Below are 12,536 nucleotides of genomic sequence, written 5' to 3'. Positions count from 1 at the left end.
CGAAAGCCCACTTCAATCAGCTGAAATGACTCCTCTCAATGGCCCCGTGCTCCGATAATGCCAAATGGCTCTGTAGTGAACATATTTTTCCACACCGAAGCACCTTTAATGCACGGAGCCAAATCGGCCCAATATATTCACAGTCAAAGCTTCCGCACTTGAGAGAGCGTACCCTGCCAAGACAAAGAAACAATCCCTCGTTTCCATCCCGTTTTTCACATGCATATGTGTCGGGCCTTTTTAACCCCACCAGCAGGAGCTTCACACAGGGAGAAGGTTCCTACTCCAGGTAGGGACGAAGACGACGGCGACGGCGTCGCCAACATCAGCATGATGGCGTGGGTTTACTTATTTATAGCCACTTACGAACGGATATGAGCTAAGCCCCTGCTCGATTTCGGACTTTGATTCTTTCCAAGTGGCAAGGGCACATCCTTAAGGGCGGCAATCTCACAGCAGTGAGTACGTGTGTGTGTGTGTGAGTGTGCGTTTCTACCGATACTCACACACCTGTGCACGGGAAGTTCCGGTCGTCTTCAGTTACCCAATTACCCAATTGGCTCGTCTCGGCGACCTCACCCAGCCTCCCACCATTTCACCGGCACCAGTAAGCGGTTCTGCACCACTGGCTGACCTGCGTTCAGCCACTCGCCGTTCGGAGCTGTTGAGTGAGATGTGATCTTGCCACACTCACACACTCACACACTTGCCTACCAGCTCGACGACAGCACCTACCATCAATGGAATACACTTTCTTACGCCATCGGCAGGAAGGAACCGGCTGAATTGTTCCCGACCGGAATTCCATCGTCGGAGTGTGTGTGTGTATGTGTGGGTCGATGTGTGTGCATACTTTGCCACCGGAAAAGCACTGCCGGAAGCAGGAATTTTCGTCGCGCGCGCACACACACACGACGCATGCTGCTGCTCGATGGTGAATACAATTTTGCCCTCGAAAGCCTCTTTGCCTTCTGGCTGGAATGTCTGGGGTTTGAGCACGCGAGACCGTGCCAAGAGAAATTCCAGCGTAGCTACGACAAAACATGGAATGTCGGTGATTCAATACTGCACTGAGTGGTGGCCCGCCATTCGATGGCTTTACAGTAAACGATTGGAATCAGAACCTCAGCAGTGAAAATAACAATGATGTTATGAGATTACAGAATCCATCATGTTTATTATGTCTAATTACACCAAAACATATTCAACTATTTTTTGGATTATTTGCTTATTGGTGACAGCTATATCTGAACACTTTGCTCGATCCTTCACAGTTTCTTGAGCCGATGCTTTTAAAAGTATCAACCGTTGTTCATGCTTGGATAAGCTCACTGATCACTGATGGGCCATCATCACACCTTTCAACAACTGGTAAACCAATAAAAAGAGGATCCATGTCCCATGCCTATCGTGGTTAAAAAATGAGTCCTTAAAAACACTCCGACCACTCCGACGACCCACAATCCGTGTGTCACCCGGAACGACGGCCATTGCACGTAGCCGGGCAATAAAAACCCGTACCAACCGTACCGCACAGCGCGCGCGTCTCCATTTTACGGACGACCAGGTCGGGCAACGGGCCCACCTGTGCGCCTATCATGTTTTGTTGTCCATTTTATGCGCTTTAACGAAATTAAAACCTATTCATCCGTCAAATGTTGATACTTTCGCACGGCGCACACCGTGACGAAGCGGGAAAGAGAAAAGCACGACGCGAACGAAGCGAGAAGAAGCGTTGAAAAGCGGCCTAACATCCGGATCAGTGAAGGCTTAATATTTTCCGTTCACAGCTCGCCCATTGTTTGTGCAATAAAATGCAGCAGGCTCGCAGACATGATCCTGATTCATTCCTGCGCTGTTTTCTCTTCGCCTCTCTGCTCTTCTCGCCCTTCTCTTTTATGCGCTGGAGCAGAGAAAAGCGGTAGGTATTGTAGGAAAATTGCTCCAGCGCTTTTTTCCCCTCTCCGCACACACACACACACAACACAAAAATGCCATGAAAGGATTTACTGTCGCCTTGCTGCAGCATGCTTCTCCTCACACCAGCCACCATCGCTCCGTTTGTGGTGCGTTTCGATTCTTGAAATTTTCAACATGATCGATTGCGCATAATTCCCCAACCAGTAATAAACTCTACCGCACCCGCCGGCGGAAAAAGGGGGGTTGCTTTTTCGCAATGAATGGAGGAGGTGTGTCAGCTCAACCAACACCACCTACCACCCCAACCCCTATCAGTTTGTGTGTGTGTTTGGCCATTAAATAAATATTTATTTACACGTACTGACGCGCTCCGTCATTGTCCTTTTACGGTCGAGGAAGAAAAACAGACAACGCACAGACCCATTACCACCACCCACTGCCGAGAGCATTTTCCAGCCCGATTCGAGCAAACACACAAACACGCACCCACACACACACATTGGAAGCGACAAGCCGAGCACCAATTGCTTGAGGTATATTTACGTTCGATTTCGATCAAACGATTCACGCTCAAACGCGCCCCGCAACCGTATCATTCGCGTGTGGTTCGGCCTTTTATGCTGGAGCATCGGGCTCGCGTCTCGCCTCCTCGGGATCAATCCGGACACAATGGACTGTCTTCCGCATTCGCGCCCTTCCACGCCCGTTTCCTTAACATAATCCCATTATACCGGCCGTAATCGATTACCGCAGACACGCCACTTGTCCACTCTCCGCCCTGGCGGCCGGAGCATCACTTCATCATCCCCCAGTTTTCCTCAGTTTCGGCCGGTTACCGATCAGATCGGAATATAAATGGCGCCGGAAAGTTGGCAATAATGATGAAGGGAGCTTTTTGCAGCTTACCCCAAAACGATTTTCTTCCCATACCGGCTGTTGTTGTTCCTCCCGTTCTGCTGCTGCGTTCAGTAAGCCGATGGGAAAGAAAAACTGTATCCCAAAATGAGGTGGTTAAAAACATCATCGAATGCAGACGACCGGGGACCCCGGGGAAAGCGTCGGAAAAGACAGGCGGAACATATACGCACTTTCTGCATAAGCCCCCCCGGAGGGAACGGTGGCAGTGTTGTGCTTTCGGTAGCAAATTAAATTTGTTTTTCCATCCCTTCGACCCGCTTCGGCTCCCTTCCGAAATGGGATGACCATTTTTCGATCTCACACTGTGCCACATCCATCCCAAAGCGAGCAGTGCGAGCATCATCCACATCATCCTACTGTGAAATTGAACCCGTTCAACACAAAACTGTCGCCTCCTTTCCGCATTCGATAGTTACGCTTTCCAGTTAATGTGGGATAAGCACAGAACAACAGCGGAAGAAAAAAACACCATTACCCCTTTTTATTAAACCATTCAAATTGGCATCTTTTGTTCTTGCCTCCGTCTCTCCCATGCCAGAAGCTTTCCTTTCGAGCTTCGATTTTAAATCCAATGAACGTCGGATCGGATGACCAGTCCGAGGCAATAAAAACACGCTTTCACGCTTATCGAAAATCCCTGCCATATAAACGGTCACGATCATCGGCCCGACGGTCGTTTAACAGGTCCGAAGCGAGACTGATTGGTTCGTGTCATTGCAAATAAAAAGTGAGGGAAAATGGATCGGACAGGCAGGGAATATTAATTTCTTAATGAAATTGTTTTAATTATTTTTAATGCAAAGCACTGTAAATTGGATTATGGGCACAGAATGGAAGCATTCAGGCATGTGAAAGTATTAATTAAAAGGATGGTAAATGTTATCAATTGACTGAAAAGCTTCGCAATCTGTAGGAAAAGCCTGATTTTTGCAATTGCATTTGCGAACTACGATACCTTAAGCTTCAACTTCAAAAAAAAAGATCAACATTCAACGATCACAAACACTACAAATGTGCTAGGCAATTAGCAACAATTCAGGAAAGAGATAGGAACAGTACACTTTTTCCCGAATTTCCCCGTACCACCGGCATGCATGTATCGTGGCTATTATTGATGTACCGCTGTACAGCAGCTGTGAATCGTTGTGATGTTTCATTAATATTTACGGCTGTTTAAACGGTTTTATCATGAACTAATTTCCCCGACACGATGCACAACACGATGCTTCCTACACCATTACCGTTAACGTCACCTGAAACCGCGTCCCCGCCCCGGACCGGCCACTCTTTTGCATCCGCAGCAATATGGTGCCGCGTGGAGTGCACACACATCGTGGCGTATACGCGGGAGCGAAAAATTGGGCCCTGCCTCCCTATTTTTGACAATCACAAATTAAACAACCGCAGCGTGCCAACACTAATGGTAATAGGTTTCCCGGTAGCGTGCCACCCGTTGCGGAAAAGCATAATCACGCATAATGACCGGGGCCCGACCGCAGCAGCGACCATATTTCAATAAAACACTTCCAAATTGCCTATCGCTATCGCACACAGGCACACATGCACATGTGGTGAAAAATCAAACCCGAGACCGAGGCGGTTTCCGAAGCTTGCTGCCACCAAAAATTATTCAATTAAATGCACAACCTCGATCTGGTTGCGCTTTTGCATGATATGCTAAATCCTAGCTGATAGTGGACAGCTGTTCTGTGAGTGAAATTGGTATTGTGAGACTGGAAATGGCTAATTATTTATTACTTCACAACACAAAGCGGCACAAAAAGCTCATTTGAATGATGAACGAAACGTGATATCGCCGCCTCCATCTTTGGAGCTCAATTTCTAATCTAATAAACACTTTCAAAACATCCTAAAAGCATCCCAAATTGAATCACTTCTATCCTGTTGACTCCGAACGTGTCTAATTTTCCCCACCATTAAGAAGATTCTATTCTCCATCCAGCACGTCCGAAATCAAATCACAGTCAATTCAATTGGCTTGTCCTTCTATTATCCTTCTCTCTCGCTCACGTATAAGCCCCTTTTTGTTCTCGATTCATAATACCGTATCATCTTTTATCGTTATCGTTGCAGAGCATCCCGCAACCCGCAACGATCTTCAAGGAGATTGAGCGGAACCGGCGCCGAAGCGAAAAGCACACTGCCCCGTAAGTATCAGAAAATCATATTTCGCAAGCGATTTACACCCTGCAGCCGCTAAGTGGTTGCCACTTAACGCTCTACTAGCAATGGCAGTAGTAGTATTTTGCGCATGATACCTACACACACACACACATACTGGGAAAACATTGGAAATGGCCCAAAGAACCGGGAATGCTGAGAAGCTATAAACGAGAAGCGCAGCGGTTCGTAACGCCATTAGGTTGTGTTCGGTGAAATCCTTACGCGAAATCCTTGCCGAGCTTCTTTCGTCCCTTCGTCTGCGTGTCTTCCGAGCTGCATTCTGTCGTATGCACCGGAGTAACGGTTGTCATAAAGTTTCTAAATATCCGATCACGAGCATAAATCAAATGCGGTTAATAAAACCCCTCGCTATCGTAAACTTGGTCCTTCGAGCCGGATCTTCCGGTAATGGCGTAAGGCGCGATTATTGAGCCATATATGCTATACAGCTCTCGCAGCACGGTGTTACAGACTATGGTAGAGTCAAATTATTTACCATCTTTAGGAGGGGAAAAAAACAAACCCACAAAAAGAGCAACAACAACGAGGCATCCTTGCGCAATGGCGCAAAACCCGTTGACATTAAGCCAAACAAACCAAAGCGTTCCCTGACTGGCGACATCAACAGCAACAGAAGGAAGAAAGGAGCTAACAGAACCAACAGAAAAAAAGCACGTGGCAAGATTCCGCACACACTGCACCGTGATAAATAAAGCGAAATTGCTTCGTTTTCGACCTCGGAACGGAAACGATTGCTCCCGAGAGGTTACTGCAGGAACGATTTTAAAGCTCCTATATCATGCTTTCCTTTCTTTTGTGTGTATCCTTTCTATTTTTTGCTTGCTCTCCCAAGCGTCAAGGCGGTCGCACATTTAAAAAAAAACAGTTTAAATGCTTCATGTACGTTTCCCATCCTAGAATGTTGTGAAACGGACGATTAAAGCTAGTTGTGTAGCTCTCGATCGCACTTTTATGTTTTGCTACACATTCGACGCTGCTCGGTGTACGATGTGCAATGTGTTGTCTGTTAAAAATTTGCACCACACAACACAGCACAAAACCTCAAGTAAAAAGAGCGGGAAGATACCCCACTGGGCCCGGGCGCTTACTTTAGGAGAGGAGGGTTTGCTGTTTTAAAACTGCCAGCAAGTGTTCGATGTTTATTGCCGCTGTTGCTGTTGTCGGTCTTCCCGATGGTCGTTTAGTACTGGTTCGAATACTCTGTTCGACGTAAAAACGTACCTTCTACTCACACACATGCTGCAAACTGGAGTGCATAAAACAAGATCTATACAGCTGCAAGCGCGCACGAGCGAACTTATGGAAAGAGACACCAGAGTATTTATGAACATGCTGCACCTTGGCTGCTAGTGCTTCAGTCCTGCTGTGTGTACGCCCTCTACAGCTGCGTCCATGTGTGGATGCGCCGCACTTAAAGTTGGAGCTTCCTTAATGAAGCAACGCGACCATCGGAACTGCATCCTACGAACCGTGCCTTTAACTACTCATTAATTATCCACTTCGTATGCGTGCGTGTGTGCGTGTGTGTGTGGGGACTAAACCTCCGATGCTTCGGAACGCAAATGTTGACAAATCTGCTAACGACACCAATACCGGTCGTAGTACACAAAATAAAGGGATTGCGCGACTGATGGGATAGATCCTCTCGATTTGCATAATTTTCCATCACCTTCTCCGTCCCATCAGCTCGCCCAGATCGAGCGAGTTTGATGGAGAGCCGTTGTCACCTACATGCAGCCGCTAGACGAGCGCGGTTCGACACGATCGATCGATGCCACCAGAACTTCGCACTAATGACATTCCCCCCCGTGTTTTTCGAGTGGGATTTCAAGGGAACGCCAACCATTGGGCGTTTTGGTTTGAAGAAGCACTCTATTATGCAAAACTACTGAAAAGGAAAGGCGTGCAGCAGCCGAGCCCTGTTTTGCGTAGCCAACCTTGGCCCTATATTTCCAACCACGGGCGTACCGGAGGTCATTACCTTCCCGTAGGAGACGCCACGCAGGCGGCTTTTTAGGACATGAGGCGTAACGACAACAAAAAACTGTGCCTCTAGTGCATCGCACCAACGCCATCAACATCCATCAGTGGGGCTTGATGACGACATCACCTTTTCCCCCGCGTTACAACGAGATTTTGGCGAGCGTGCCGCATCGCCGCACGATTCATCACTATCGAAAACGGTGTGCCCACGGATCGGAACTCGATGGCCGGAAATGAGCGACGACGCACGACGACGGGGTGGATTGGGTCATAAATTAACATTTCCACCTCATCGGTACAGCACCGCCGCACGCAGAACATGGAGCATGGTGCAGATTGGCTAATAACCACATCAACGACAAGATCAACCATCATGATCTGTGTGGCGGCGGCTGCTGCCACAGAACTACTTACATTTTCGCATTTTCGTACAACTCTTGGGAGGGCTTGGGGTGGATGGTGGGCGAAACTGCCTGGCGAAGCTGCCACACAGCATCCAAACAACGATGATGGATTAATGCTTGTCGGCGTACGGTGGCGATGTGGATGTGTTCCTCCTGCCTGTGTGTTATGCAAATCATGTAGCAGCGATGAAGATGAATTAACCAACTTCACCCGGCACGCGCGTCACGCGAGCTGTTTATGTTTGGCGGTGAGGTTTGGGCTCGAAAAAGGGCGCAGAACACATGTTCCGGTGAAGGGACGTGATTGCAGCCGTGATGGCTTGTGCCAGCGTACACACGCATCAGAGCCCGGACGGGTGTGGCGGTGCGCAATTTGCTGTGATTCAACGGAAATGGAAGATACTCCAATCGGAAGACGCTAACTAGGACATTCGAAAGCTCTTACGCGATGCCATTCGCTTTAAGTTTTGGCTAAAGGGAGCAGTTAGTGACGTATTAAGAATTGAAAATATGAATTATATTGCATAGTAACCACTCGTAAAACTAGGTCAGTATGATCAGAACCTTTTGGACCTTTGGACCTCAAACAAACCAGTAAAAGTATAACGATTCAAAGAAAAACACTTTTGCTAGAATGTTTAAGAGTCACTCAAATGGAAATGGCAAAAAGCACACTAAAAGACATCCCCTTTTGTGCTGATCGATCTAGATTTGCATGGGTCACACCGCTATAACATTTACTCCATCGACAGTCATACACGTAAAAGGATGGGACACTGCGCTGTGCGGGTGGGTCGTTTTTGCCGCATTTCATAACAGAAATTTCATCCTACACACATTTTCTCGGTCGGTGTCGGTGTGCTACTTTATGCTTATGCTTCATAAAAATGACAACCGGCAAAAAGGCACAAACATACGAGAGCTGGTAGCCAGGTGGTGTGACTGTTGCCCCAGCATATCCAACCGGCAATCCCCCAGTACCCAGTACCCAGTGGGCAGGTAATGCAGTCCGATGACAAATAGTAACGACAGTTCATAAACGAACAGTACGATGCTGCTTCTGCTACTGCTGCTGCTGCTGCTGTTAGCTCGCAAAACGTTTAGGAAAATTCATTTCCGCCAGCACTAACAAAGTCATGTCCTGTGTGTCGTTAGCCATCGTACGTCGGCGAACACAACGGGGCGAAATGGTGCTAACGAACGTTTGCTGGAACGAACGATGCATAGAATGGTTTTGTGCAGCGGAAAGCGAGCGCAGAAATTGATACAAAATGTCGCAAAACCCGCCCGTTGTTGCTGGGTTGGACAAAATTTAATTACTGCCTCAAACATATTTTATACATACGCTTCTGCTCCCTTTTTATTTTCTGTTGTGAAAGAAGTGTACACAGAGAACAATGTGCTACCCGTTGGCTAGCTGGGAGACGAGAGACGGTGACCGACATCGAGAGCAAATACTGTAAAAAATTAAACCCATAAAGATATCAAAAACGGAATTGAGGCCAGCGCGTGAGAAATGATCGCACTGACGTTTGCTTAGCTTAAAGAGGGAAAAAACAAACCCGATCACCTTGTGGAGATTATCGGTTTCAACCACAAAGCTGTGTTTTATGGATTGAAAGCCTTTCAATGCATTCTTGCTACCAAAAAGTCAGCTGATTGCGAAGGAAACAAAAAACCTTGAGATCGTAACCGAATTCCCACGTGACACGATATTTCCTTTCTATTTTGCAACCTGGACGACTACTATCGCAAAACGCCAAGATAAACGATATTTTTGGAGCTCAATAATAAATAGAACGGGCCTTGCACCTCCTGCTCCATAACCTTTCCCTAACACAGTTGCTTGAGTAGAGTGTTAAATTATGTTTCGCTCGTTTTATTATGTCTTTTCGGTTTCGATCCGCACACGGGCTAAGATGAACTCCCAGACCGCACAAAACGCGCCCAAACAAACAAATAAAAAGACTGTCACCCATATTTCATGGGTCCCCATCGGTCCCCATCCCTCTCCTCTCCATTTTGGCGGTGAAATGTGAGCAGGAAAAACATGTTTTTACATCGACGAAAAGTGGCGGAAAAACAACAGCCCAACGACCAAAAAATAAAGTGAATAAAACCACACATTTCCTCGTTCGTTCGCCGATAGAACAACAATGTCCGGGCGGTTCGCTACACGTTATCCCGGTTATTAATGACATGCCATAATAAATCCTGGAACCGAAGGGCTGGAATGAAGCCTGTCCTATTACCGCGCTCGTGTTCGGGCTCGTTCGTTCAAATTAAAAACCAAAATCGACGCTAACGACACACCGCTTCCCCACACACACACACACTCGAGCAGAACCGGGTGTAATAAAAATCATATTATCGCCTCATTTGGTTGTAATAACAGTCGCGGCGTTTTTCCTACGCAGCCTGCCTCGTTCGTACGACATAATCATAATGAACCTTCCCGGCGGACTGTACACACGCAACAGCCCCCCCCTCCACCTGATGAAGCGTTTAACCGCCCGGCGGTACGATAAATTGCGCCCGGCCCGATTCGAGAGCCTTCCGTACGTACCTTTAGCACCTTGGCTTCTTAATTGAATGTGCTCCGACCCACAGCAGTTTCCCCCAAAAAAACGGGACCTCCCAGACTCCCCAGGTGTAGATGGGATGGAAGAAGAAAGAAACGAACCCACCCAGGCCGTGTTCCAGATAACGCAAGTCTTCTGCATTGTGACACGAACGTGCCAGCGTGTTAGGCGCCGTTGGAATTTCGCACAACCCGTGAGCTCACCAGACACTCTGCCGGAGCACAGATCCCGGAGTTCAATCTAATTACCAGCCGAACGGTAACGACGACCACCACGCCCCGTTCCATGGCACGCGCTCTTCTCCAGGCCACGCGAAAACTATTTTTGAAGCTTAATTTATGTCTATGACTTGCTGCCACTCTATCCCTCGCCAGTTCGAATGGTCCCCCCTTGCCCTACACTACGCCCGTAATGACTTCCGAGGAAGTGAGCTCTAATTAAGAGCTAACGTTCACCAATGTGTCGATCTGCGAGCGCACAGGCTGATAAATGGGAAGCTGGGAATTTATAATGCACAATAGCCACACACACACACGGTATGGTTGGCCACCTTGGCACGAAAAACCTGCAGACACCAGCCCCACACGCACGCGTATGCTATTTTTCTTTCCGGGGAGGTGCTTCCCGTGCAGGTGCGGACTACTCTCCAGCTGGAAGACGCTGGGAAGCCACGCCAGACTTGACCTATAAATTAACGAAACGCGGTCCGCACATTTCACGTACGCCGTCCCACACCAAGGGGTCGTATTTTGATGTATGTGTGTGTACTATTTTCCCGGTTAAGCACTTCGTTTGCACCACGTTTTCAACCCATCCCGATGGGTTGGCCACGCCGGTTCCGCTTTCACCGGCGATGATTTGGCACGAGTGGCTCCCAGAGAGAAGGAGATAGAGGTCTTGCTCTTGCATTCGTCTACTGGGCTTATGTTTGTCTGAAGAAGAAAAAAAAAACAAAAAACATAAAATCTACTGTTTGTCCGGAGGAGTGCCTCCTCCCAGTAGTCCCAGTTGCTTTATTTATTCCGATTCAACTCCACTCCAGTCCTCGGTACAAGTGACTCTTCTTGTGCTTGAGTAACAGTACACTCTAGTGTTGGCCGTTCCGGTCCGAACCTAGTAAAAAAGTTCCGTTCTTTATGTAGGCCGTTCCGTTCCGATCCTTTATACAAAATCGTTCCGTTCCGTTCATTCCGTTCTTTCCGTTCATTCCGTTCCGTTCATTCCGTTCCGTTCAATTCGTTCTTTCCGTTCACTCCGTTCCGTTCCGGTCTTTGCCGCTTCAATATTGTTAGCAAGGTGTTGTCGTTCGTGCGTTCCGTTCTTTAAAAAAACCGGCTTTGTCCGGCTGTTGCTTGCTGCATGCAAGATAACTGTTCACTCTTTCTCGCATACAGTATGTGTTGCCTGTGCACTCTCCCATGCTCACAGGAATACCCAAGTGCCACAAATCCACTAAACGACCACTAAACGGCTTCTAAACGACTCAAGCACTCTACCTACACGGAATATAGAAAGACTTCGTTTAGCAGACGGCAAACGACTCATGCATTCTAAAAATAGCAAAAAAGCTGATGGCGCTATCTGTTGGTGGGATATCCCAACCAGTTGAGCTTCATCGCTTGGAGGAGAGCTTTCTCATTTCCTCTGTACTGTTGTATGGTTTCGCATTGAAGTTATGCATCGCTAGAACTAGAACGGCGATACTGTTGTTTAAATACTAAACTCCAAACTCCCCCCCCCCCCCCCCGGATGACAGTTTGGCGTCTAAGCTCTGGGTCGGTTCTTTTGCACCCCAGGTTCACGTTCCGTTCTTTTTGAAAAATGAACTAGTTCCGTTCCGTTCCTTTTTTTAAACGAAATTCCCAACACTAGTACACTCCCAGCAAACAGAGGGTAAAAATGGTCAAAGATTGTCGCTGTCGGACGTCGCGTGATTTATGGAAAGAGCTGCAGGTCGTGTGCTTTTTCAATTGCACTCTTGCGTTTTCATCGCATTCTAAAGTGTACTGACCGTTTTTTGTCCTGCTGCTGTCAGGCTGGCAGTTTTATTTTGACAACTTTATTGTCCAACTACTGAGCCAGCGGGTGAGCTGTTTGGATATTCTACAGAATGTCATTTACTCTTTCCGAGGAGTCGTCTACTGAAGTATTCCTGCTCTGAGAACATTTGAACAAACTGTGGGAGAATAAGAACAAGGACAAGGCCGAAATCGGCTCCAGACTTATCATTAAAAAATGCCACAAGAAACTACTTAGAGATGATTTATCCTTGCGCCTGAGAGGCCAAAGAGGCACCACACCAACTCAGCGTCCGTCTTATCAGTCATTTATCAGAAAACTTTATTCTGCCCTAGCAGGAAAGTGTTAAGACGGCAAAAGGATTGTTACAACTGCTGCTTATCAAGTGTCTAAAGCTCTCTGCAAACTGGAAGAGAAGAGCAGTCCTTCTCAATCGTCCCTTGAAGCATCCACCAAAGAATCGTTCAACTCCCAGGACACGAGCGAGCGAAAAACAAAGCTGCCA

The 12,536-nt window shown here is 47.6% G+C and overlaps 2 protein-coding genes across 9 annotated transcripts in view; one reads left to right on the top strand and one right to left on the bottom strand.

Moving 5' to 3' along the window:
- Positions 1–12,536, bottom strand: part of LOC120959453 (rab3 GTPase-activating protein catalytic subunit) — a 113,540-nt gene that overhangs the window by 73,511 nt on the left and 27,493 nt on the right. The gene's annotated exons all lie outside the window — the stretch shown is intronic.
- Positions 1–12,536, top strand: part of LOC120959451 (leucine-rich repeat and fibronectin type-III domain-containing protein 3) — a 104,762-nt gene that overhangs the window by 66,395 nt on the left and 25,831 nt on the right. For all 8 annotated transcript variants that reach the window (XM_049608876.1, XM_049608874.1, XM_049608881.1 and 5 more), the window contains one exon: positions 4,933–5,006. The gene's annotated coding sequence lies outside the window, so the exon portion shown is untranslated. The remainder of the gene's footprint in view (positions 1–4,932; positions 5,007–12,536) is intronic.

Source organism: Anopheles coluzzii, chromosome 3 (genome assembly GCF_943734685.1).
Source record: "Anopheles coluzzii chromosome 3, AcolN3, whole genome shotgun sequence".
Taxonomy (NCBI): Eukaryota; Metazoa; Arthropoda; class Insecta; order Diptera; family Culicidae; genus Anopheles; species Anopheles coluzzii.
This window is presented reverse-complemented; position numbering and strand designations above follow the sequence as displayed.